The following is a 10,598-nucleotide window of genomic DNA, read 5'->3' on the forward strand; positions in this document are numbered from 1 at the left end:
AGCAGCCCCAAAGTAAACTTGAAAAAGAACCTGCTTGAAAGAATCAGCAGTCAAACCACTTCCAGACAGGGTAATAGAGTGTCAGGGCTGAAATGAAAACAGAAACCATGAAAATACTCAGTAGGTCAGGCAGAATTTGCAGACAAAGAAATAGAGTTAGCATCTCAGGTCAGTGACCCAGCTGATAAAGGGTTTTGACCAAAAACATGAAATCTCTTTCTGGCTTCACAGATGCTGGCTGTGCTGCTAAGTATTTCCTGCATGTCCTCTTTTCTTTATACACACTTCCCAGTTTTTGATTCTCAGTTGAAATTTCAGTACAATGGCCTTTCATCAGAAATAAAGTTAGTGATGTGTGTGGCCTCCGTCGGCCGTGGTCGACCATGGGTACTGTGCCTCTGGTAGTCACCAGGAGCGGCCTCTCCAGGGTGCAAGCCAGGGCAGAGTTGATATGGAGATCCATCTGTTGCCCATGCAGTGGGACCCCCCCCCCCCCCCATGCTGATGACAAGTCCAAAGGAACGACGAAAGTCAATAAAGTTTGGTTCCAGCAGCATCGCAGGAGTTGCCATGCCGGTGCTGGGTACAGCAGTCAGCCATCTTCAGAACTCCGACTCCAGATTTTTCCTCGGTGATGTAACTACTTTAAAAGAATGTACAGAGCCAGGAATCAGAAATTACGAAGTGGAAAGAGTAAAAGGAAAGACTTGTAATAAAGAGGTAGACGGAAATAATGAAACACCTCATTAGATGATGATCCAAGACAGAAGCAGGATGATAAAATTTCAAGTAATAACATGGAGCATGGATTTAGAGGGGGTGTGAACAACACTGTATTACCAGCATCAGGAAGCCAGAGAATTGGGTCCAGTGATTATGACATCACTCCTAAACTCAGTAATGAGAAGAGAAATAGGTAAAGAATATGATTAAAATATGAGGTGTTATTCCTAATGCTTCATTGAAATAATATCCAAGAACAACGAAGTCTGAACCAGAAATGGGCTGGGAACCAGAGATGAAGGCTGGAAAATGAGTTTGGGTTGTCATTGGTGGTTTTCAGCAAAGTAAAGAGATAATTTTATATGGATTTCAGCAAAGCATTTGATAGGTACCCCATGCAAGGCTTATTGAAAAAGTAAGGAGGCATGGGGTCCAGGGGGACATTGCTTTGTGGATCCAGAACTGGCTTGCCCACAGAAGGTAAAGGGTGGTTGTAGATGGGTCATATTCTGCATGGAGGTCAGGCACCAGTGGAGTGCCTCAGGGATCTGTTCTGGGACCCCTGCTCTTCGTGATTTTTATCAATGACCTGGATGAAAAAGTGGAGGGATGGGTTAGTGCATTTGCTGATGACACAAAGGTTGGAGGTGTTGTGGATAGGGTGGAGGGCTGTCAAAGGTCACAGTGGGACATTGATAGGATGCATAAATGGACTGAGAAGTGGCAGATGGAGTTCAACCCAGTTAAGTGTGAGGTGGTTCATTTTGGTAGGTCAAATATAATGGCAGAATATAGTATTAATGGTAAAACTCTTGGCAGTGTGGAGGATCAGAGGGATCTTGGGGTCCGAGTCCATAGGACACTCAAGGCTGCTGCGCAGGTTGACTCTGTATTTAAGAAAGCATATGGTGCATTGGCCTTCATCAGTCATGGGATTGAGTTTAGGAGCCGAGAGGTAATGTTGCAGCTGTATAGGACCCTGGTCAGACCCCACTTGGAGTACTGTACTCAGTTCTGGTCGCCTCACTACAGGAAGGATGTGGAAGCCATAGAAAGGGTGCAGAGGAGATTTACAAGGATGTTGCCTGGATTGGGGAGCATGCCTTATGAGAATAGGTTGAGTGAACTCGACCTTTTCTCCTTGGAGTGACGGAGGATGAGAGGTAACCTGATAGAGGTGTATAAGATGATGAGAGGCATTGATAGAGGCGTGGATAGTCTGAGGCTTTTTCTCAGGGCTGAAATGGCTAGCATGAGAGAGCACAGGTTTAAGGTGCTTGGAAGTAGGTACAGAGGAGATGTCAGAGGTAAGTTTTTTATGCAGAGTGGTGAGAACATGGAATGGGCTGCTGGCGACGGTGGTGAAGGCGGACACAATTGGGTCTTTTAATAGACTTCTGGACAGGTATACGGAGCTCAGAAAAATAGAGGGCTATGAGTAACCCTAGGTAATTTCTCAGGTAAGGGCATATTTGGCACAGCTTTGTGGGCCGAAGGGCCTGTATTGTGCTGTAGGTTTTCTATGTTTCAATCACATCCTGAGCATAAGTACGGATCACTAAGTTGAAGAAATAGACATAACTGTCTTACTCTTTAATTCGTGTTAATCATTGTGTGTTTAAGTATCACCCTAAGGACATGAGCACCTAGCCCATGTTTAGTCCGGGCCTCAGGTACTGTCTGTGTATATTTGCCATGTGACTGTCTGAGTTTCCTCTGTGAGCTCTAGTTTCCTCCCACATTGGAGAGATGTGGAGGCTGCTGGGTTGATTGGCTCAAATGGTGTAGGGAGTGGTAGATTCTGTGGGAGATTGTGGAGGATGTTGGAAGAATAAAATGGGATTAGTGTAGGGATTATGTAAATAGATTCCTAAGGGTTAGTGAACTTCCTTCCATGCTGCATTATTCTATGAATACAGTCTATTATATAACTAATCATAAGTGTTGGAATTCCATATTAATTCTGCCACATCGCACTTGAAACAAACATAATTCCGACATTTGAGGAGCAGCATTATGGCGTGAGTGGAGGTGTCCTATTTATGCTATTGGCAGAAATGCTCCCAGCGTTTTTCTGCCAAGTACATTCATACCTGTTTACAAGAAATGAATCAAATGTTAATGATACTTCTTTAACAAAGTGTCAATCGTTTTTTTATCCTATCAGTGAAATCATGCAGCAAGGTGTGAATTTACAACTTTCTAAGTATTTTTATGTTTGGAGAAAATATTGAAAAATGCATCTGCATAGATGTTTCTCGCATGCTCGGTTGTAGATACTGAATGCTTGATGTGTTTGTGTGTGTAGGCAGGACTTTATAGGGAAATGTTGAGGAATAGAGAGTGACAACATTGAAGCTGTGACAACTAGAAGGGAGGAGCTTTAAAGGAAAAGGAAGAACGACAGTTCATTACAAGGATCAGCAAACCAATACTCAGTCAGGTATATGAATGTTAATTATAGATATATCACAAGCACGTGCACTGAGACTTCACGCAAATAAAAGCAATGGAGAAAGCTTTGTGCACTCTGTTGTGGCCTGGTTGATTTTGAGTTTAATGTGAACATTTGTTGGTCTAAATGAGATGAAGTTTTCAGCTATTTTGGTCTTATTGTTCAGAATCACTTAGATAATACTGAGACATGTCCCATTTTCGTTGATAATGTAAATGTAACTGATGCTTTCAATTACTTTGCTTCATCCTAACTACAAATGATAAAAGCAGTCAGATGTTCCTGCCAAACCCTTATGAAACAGTTGATTATCCCTATTAACAACAACTGATGTAACCTTATTTCCTTACCAAGAAAGAGATCTCTTCTCTCAATTCTGCTTCCTGGCTTGATAGATGGATAGATCGATACTTCATTGATCCCAAAGGAAATTACAGTGTCACAGTACAGTTACAAGTGCACAGATATACAAATATACAAATATTAGAAGAGAAGTAAGAAAGAATAAAACAAAATAAGTTACCTCAAATAATCTAACGGGGGGGGGGGGGGCATCACTTCCCCAGCTATAGGTTGACTCATTATTAAGCCTAAAGGCTGAGGGTAAGAATGAACTCAGATTACGCTCTTTGGAGCAGCGCAGTTGTCAGTCTTTTACTAAAAGTGCTCCTCTGTTCAGGCAAGGTGGCATGCATAGGGTGAGAAACATTGTCCAGAATTGCCAGGATTTTCCATAGGGAGATGCCGACCCTGAAGAAGCTTAAATCTTCCTTTCAACAGGAGTTCAGTGAAACCCTCTCTCACTGCTCACCCTCTGTAATCTCTGCGGCCCTCCAAATCTTCGACCACGTGCTGACCCAGTCTCACTACCACAGCCATGTATCCTTTCTGGGAACAAGTCTTTGCTGCCACATGTACCACATAGTTTCCAGATTCATTTCCAAGCTTCTTGATTTGGACCCTCTGAGGACCCCAGGTACTCACATTCAATTGACAGTTTCTCTGCTGCTTCTCCTACCACGTTCTACGCACCATGCCTTCTGCCATGAGGAGGTACCTGGTGTCCCTATCCCAGTCAACTCCACAACTCCAGGATTCTCTCTGTGCCGCCTGTTATAGACCTGTATGCTACTTACTCTCATGTCCTGCAAAGATTGGAAGATCGCCCATCTACAGACCACAGAACCTGCTGTCTCCAACACCGGCAGGTCTGTCCCTGCTGCTGACCTCAATGGCTCTAACAATCCAGAGCAGATTCAAAACCCAGAGTCCACCGCCATCAATATGGGTTCCAACAACCTCAGACACTTCCAAAGTGCCGATTGCGCAATCTCCAACTCCAGCCTTGACCTCCAGGCCGGGTCTTACAGCACTGCCACTGGAACCCCCTTCCCCCACCACCACTCCACAATCCCATCTCTCTCAGGTCCCACCACCACTCCACGATCCCATCTCTCTCAGGTCCCACCACCACTCCACGATCCCATCTCTCTCAGGTCCCACCATCACTCCACAATCCCATCTCTCTCAGGTCATACCACCACTCCACGATCCCATCTCTCTCAGGTCCCACCACCACTCCACGATCCCATCTCTCTCAGGTCCCACCACCACTCCACGATCCCATCTCTCTCAGGTCCCACCACCACTCCACGATCCCATCTCTCTCAGGTCCCACCACCACTCCACGATCCCATCTCTCTCAGGTCCCACCACCACTCCACGATCCCATCTCTCTCAGGTCCCACCACCACTCCACGATCCCATCTCTCTCAGGTCCCACCACCACTCCACGATCCCATCTCTCTCAGGTCCCACCACCACTCCACGATCCCATCTCTCTCAGGTCATACCACCACTCCACGATCCCATCTCTCTCAGGTCCCACCACCACTCCACGATCCCATCTCTCTCAGGTCCCACCACCACTCCACAATCCCATCTCTCTCAGGTCCCACCATCACTCCACGATCCCATCTCTCTCAGGTCCCACCACCACTCCACGATCCCATCTCTCTCAGGTCCCACCACCATTCCACGATCCCATCTCTCTCAGGTCCCACCACCACTCCACAATCCCATCTCTCTCAGGTCCCACCACCACTCCATAATCCCATCTCGCTCAGGTCCCACCACCACACCACGATCTCATGGGTCCTCAAAGACTCCATCTTCCTCTCCCCCCACCATTCCTGAACACCACAAGCCTCCCATCCCCTCAGACACTACCAAACCCCTTCCCTCTCCGATCCCAGCTCTCATCCATGCTGGGTCTTCACCATCCCCTCCAACATTCTCCACTCTGAGGCAAAACGTTCTGTCCTCAGTAAAGGCCTCACCATTGTCTCCCTGTGCCCACACCTCAGTGAGTTCCGTGCCCGCCGTGATGCTGAGATCTTCTTCTGCCGCCTCCGTCTCCGAGCCTATTTCTTTGGCAAGGACTCTCCATCCTGCAACTATGACCCCTTCTCCCGTCTTCAACCCTGCTCCTCTTCCTGGACCTCATTGGTCTTCTACCTGCCCTGGACCTTTTCATGCCCAACTACTGACGGAGCATCAATCCACTAGACTTCAACACTCCACTCTCCTATTCCAACCACACTCCTTCCAAACACTCTGTTCTCCACTCCCTCTGCACTAATCCTAACTTCACCATCAAACCCACAGGTAAGGGAGGTGCTGTAGTAGTCTGGCGTACTGACCTCTACCTTGCCGAGGCCCAGCGCCAACTCTCAGACACCTCCTCTTGCTTACCCCTTTTACCTCCTACCCAAAATCCACAAACCCATTTGTCCAGGTAGACCTATTGTTTCTGTTTGTTCCTGCTCCATTGAATTCATATCTGCATATCTCAACTCTGTTTTATCCCCCTTGGTTCAGTCCCTTCCTACCTACATATGGATTTTTTTGATGATTTCAGATTCCCGGTCCCCATCATCTTATTTTCACTATGCATGTCCAGTCACTATACACCTCCAATCCCCACCAGCAAGGCCTCAAAGCTCTCCGTTTCTTTCTGGACACCAGACCCAACCTATTCCCCTCCACTACCACTCTCACCACCGAGCAGAACTTCTCACTCTAAATAATTTCTCCTTTGGCTCCTCCCACTTTCTTCAAACAAAAGGTGTAGCCATGGGCACTCGCATGGGGCCCAGCTGTGCCTGCCTGTTTGTTGGCGATGTGTATCAGTCTGTGTTCCAAGCCTACACTGGTGACCGTCCCACACTTATCCTATGCTGCATTGGTGCTGCTTCCTGCACCCGTGCTGAACTCATCAACTACATCTACTTTGCCTCCAACTTCCACCCTGCCCTCAAATTTGCCTGGTCCATTTCCGACACCTCCCTATCCTTTCTTGATCTCTCTCTCTCTATCTCTGGAGACAGCTTATCTACTACTGTTTATTACAAACCCACAGACTCTTACAGCTACCTGGACTATACCTCCTCCCACCTTGCCACTTGTAAAAACACCATCCACTTCTCTCAATTCCTCCATCAGCACCAAGTCTGCTCTCAGGATGAGGCTTTTCATTCCAGGTTGAAGGAGATGTCCTCCTTCTTTAAAGAAAGGGGCTTCTCTTCCTCCACCATCAACACTGCATCTCTTCCATTTCACGCACGTCTGCTGTCACCCCATTCTCCCACCACCGTACCAAGGATAGGGTTCCCCTTGTCCACAACTACCACTCCAGCAGCCTCTGCACCCACCATGCAATTCTCCGCAACTTCCGCCATCTCCAACAGGATCTCACTACCAAGCGTATCTTTCTCTGCCCCCCACTTTCTGCTTTCCGCAGGGATCGCTCCCTGTGTGACTCCCTTGTCCTTTCATCCCTCACCACTGATCTCCCTCCAGCATTTATCCTTACAAGTGGAACAAGTGCTATACTGCCCCTGCATCTCCTCCCTTGCTACCATTCAGGGCCCGAAACAGTCCTTCCAAGTGAGGGGACACTTCACCTGCAAGTCTGTTGGGCTCATATACTATGTCTGGTGCTCCCGGTGTGGCCTCCTGTATGTCAGTGAGACCCGATGTAGATTGGCAGATCACTTCACTGAGCACCTATGCTCCGTCTACCAGTAAAAGTGGATCTCAAAGTGGCCATCCATTTTAATTCCACTTCCCATTCCTATTCTGATATGTTTATCATCCACTGTCGTGATGAGGCCACTCTTAAGTTGGAGGAACAACATCTTATATTCAATTTGGGTAGCCTCCAACCTGATGGCATAAACATCGATTTTTCAAGCTTCTGGTAATGCCTCCCTTTACCATTCCTCATCCCCTTTTGCCTCCCTCACCTTATCTCCTTGCCCGCCCAATTCCTCCCTCCTGGTGCTCTTCCCCCCTCCTTTTACTTTCTTCCATGGACCTCTGTCCTCTTCTATCATACTTCCCCTTCTCCAGCTCTATATCTCTTTCACCCAATCAACTTCCCAGCTCTTTACTTCATCCTTCCCCTTTCAGGTTTCTCCTATCACCTTGTGTTTCTCTCTATTCTCCCTCTCCTTTTAAATCTACTCCTTAACTTGTTTTCTCCATTCCTGCCGAAGGGTCTCGGACTGAAATATCGACTGTACTTTTCCCCATAGATGCTGCCAGGCCTGCTGAGTTCCTCCAACATTTTGTGTGTGTTGCTTGGATTTCCAGCACCTGCAGATTTTCTTGTGTTTTCCATAGGGTTCTTTGTTCTACCACTGCATCCAGTGTGTCCAGTTCAACTCCTATAACAGAGCCAGCCTTTCTAATCCGTTTATTGAGCCTGTTGGCATCACCCATGTTGATGCCATTGCCCCCGAACACCACCACATAGAAGATTGTGTTGGTGACAACAGACTGGCAGAACATGTGAAGGAGAGGCCTGCATACCCCAAAGGACTTCAGTCTCCTCAGAAAGTAGAGGCGACTCTGATCCTTCTTGTGTATTGGTGCTCCACTCAAGGCTGTCATCCAGGTGCATCCACAGGTACTTGTAGATCCTCACCATCAATAATAACAAGGAGCCGTGCAGGCTTAGCCTCCCTAAAGTCCATCACCATCTCCTTTGCCTTTATGATGTTGAGCTGCAGATGATTCAGCTTGCACCATTTGACTAAGTCCTCCACCAGGGCCCTGTGTTCATCCTCCCTTTATACACCCAACTATTGCTGAGTCATCAGAGAATTTCTGCAGATGACGTGACTTAGTATTGTATCTAAAGTCCATGGTACACAGGATAAACAGGAAGGGAGCCAATACAGTCCCCTGTGGGGCCCCAGTGCTGCTTATAGTCTTGTCTGACACACAGCTCTGAAGCCGCACAAGCTGTGGTCTGCCAGTCAGGTAGTCCATTATGCAGGATGCAATGGAAGTAATCCAAAATAATGGCTTTATCTTCCTTCATCTTGGTGATAACGAGCAAAGCTGTGCTGTACCACATGGACTGTTAACCTGGGGGAGGATGCTGTTCCTGGTTTACTTATCTTTCCAGCAGATTAGGAGGATTTACAGCGACAGCTTTGGTGATAGCTCTCCAGTGCTTTGAGGTGACTGCTGGGGGTTGTGCAATTTTCAGAAGCACATAAGTGTGGCAGGAATCATTTCTGCCAGGGATAGTGCTAGGATTGAAGTCTAAATCTTCTTGCAGATTTTCTCCAAAGAGCCAAATGCTGCTGAAGGTAAGAGATAATTTTTGTATTAAGTAAGAGATGGCTTCTGCTATAAGCGGTGGTCTACATGATTCATGGTCTCAGTGTGGAACGTTAGTCTCCAAAAAATGGTCCAGCAGGAACAGATTGTTACAAGACTTCTGTTTTGTAGATGTGGATTGTAAGGTCCATTATCTTAGATGGTTCAGTGAACAAACCTACCGTAACTTGAAACTTAGTCTCCAAACATTATATGCGTTTACCAACCCTACCAGTGACCTTAGTTCAGGAATGGAGGTAACGTACGTTAAATAGATTCCCTCTAGTTTCACTCACCAGATGATGGAAGGAAACAGCTGAAGATGGTTAAGCCTAAGATACTACCCTGAAGAGCTCCAGTACAGATGTCCTGAGTGTATTTAGAGATTCATTGTTTAGATTCAGTTAATTTACAATGGCAATAACTGTTTTATTGTACATGATATCCAACAGATAATTGCTGTCAGGGGCTACAAATAAATTGTTGAGGGCCCACTGCGCTGTACCAGTTTAACACACTTGTTCAGGGGGCGGAGAATTACAAGGACAAGCTTCTTTTGTTATGCAACCTGCTGGAGGAACTCAGCAGGTCAGACACCATCAATAAAAATGAATGAATAATCGACGTCTTGGGCCAAGACCCTTCATCAGGATCTTTTTTCTTATCACTTTTTCTATAAACAAGCCTGTAATTCATCACTATATTCTCCTGCAATCAAAATTAGATTGTGTAAAAAAAGGAACTTTTTTGCCTTGCATCTGTTTTCTTTTTAACATTGTATTTTACTGTTTTTACTGTGTTGCTGGCTATTAATTGAATTATCTGTTTAAGCAATCTGTACATGTGACCATTTGGCTTGGTGTACTTTTGGACAGTTATCTCCTCACAGGCATTTCTGTGTACATTGTTGGGTTAGGACTTTATTGGCAATATTAAATGTTTACAACTATTGATGTCTTCATATATAATCCAAAGAAGATCTTCATATCTTCTTTTTGCTTTTCCATGTCGCCTAATATAAATGTCACACAACAAAATAATGGGAAGAATCAGGTAACTCCAGTTATCATTTGCAGAGTAATCATAATGTGTGAACCTCAACAGAAAATTTTGACAATGAGATCTCAGGCCTTTTGTTCCAGCATGTTTCTCCTGTTCAAATCTCCTACACATATGGAGAAACATAAAAGAGGAATGAGGAATTGGAGTTCTGTCTAAACTTCTGCTGCAGAAACTGAGAACACTTACACAAATTTTCTCTTTGTTTTTGTTTGTCTTGAATAATCATGTCCATACTTCATATGCTGATTCAGCAAAAAGCTGTTTTACTATTGCAACATTACACCACCAACAGGGTATTAGTTTACTAAGTCTTTATATTAAAATGAAATGGAAAGTTCCCTTTGTGTGCAATGTCTAATGTTAAAAAAAAGTGTTTATGAAGCTGTCACTGATGAAAATGACTCTGAATTCTTTTCCAATGAAATGTTCTACTTTTTACCTAAATCTATTGTATTTCAGTTTTTATTTTCCGGCTTATAAACTAACAATAACTTTTAAAAATGCAAGTGCTACTAGGTCAAGCTTATTTTTATTGTTACAGATTATATAAAGTACGATTGTCAAGCAGTTTGTTTGCATAGTGCTGCTTTTTCACTGTTGTGTTATTGAAAATTGATTTTTGCTCTGAATTGAGACACTATAATGTTCAGGTGTCATTTCAGAAATACAGTTCAGGTCTTCTATG

General features: G+C 45.1%; 1 protein-coding gene across 1 annotated transcript in view; it reads left to right on the forward strand.

The window, feature by feature from the left end:
* LOC140727068 (serine/threonine-protein kinase H1-like) overlaps window positions 1-10,598 on the forward strand; it is a 62,072-nt gene that overhangs the window by 46,384 nt on the left and 5,090 nt on the right. The window lies entirely within an intron of this gene.

This window comes from Hemitrygon akajei, chromosome 1 (genome assembly GCF_048418815.1).
Source record: "Hemitrygon akajei chromosome 1, sHemAka1.3, whole genome shotgun sequence".
NCBI classification, from domain to species: domain Eukaryota; kingdom Metazoa; phylum Chordata; class Chondrichthyes; order Myliobatiformes; family Dasyatidae; genus Hemitrygon; species Hemitrygon akajei.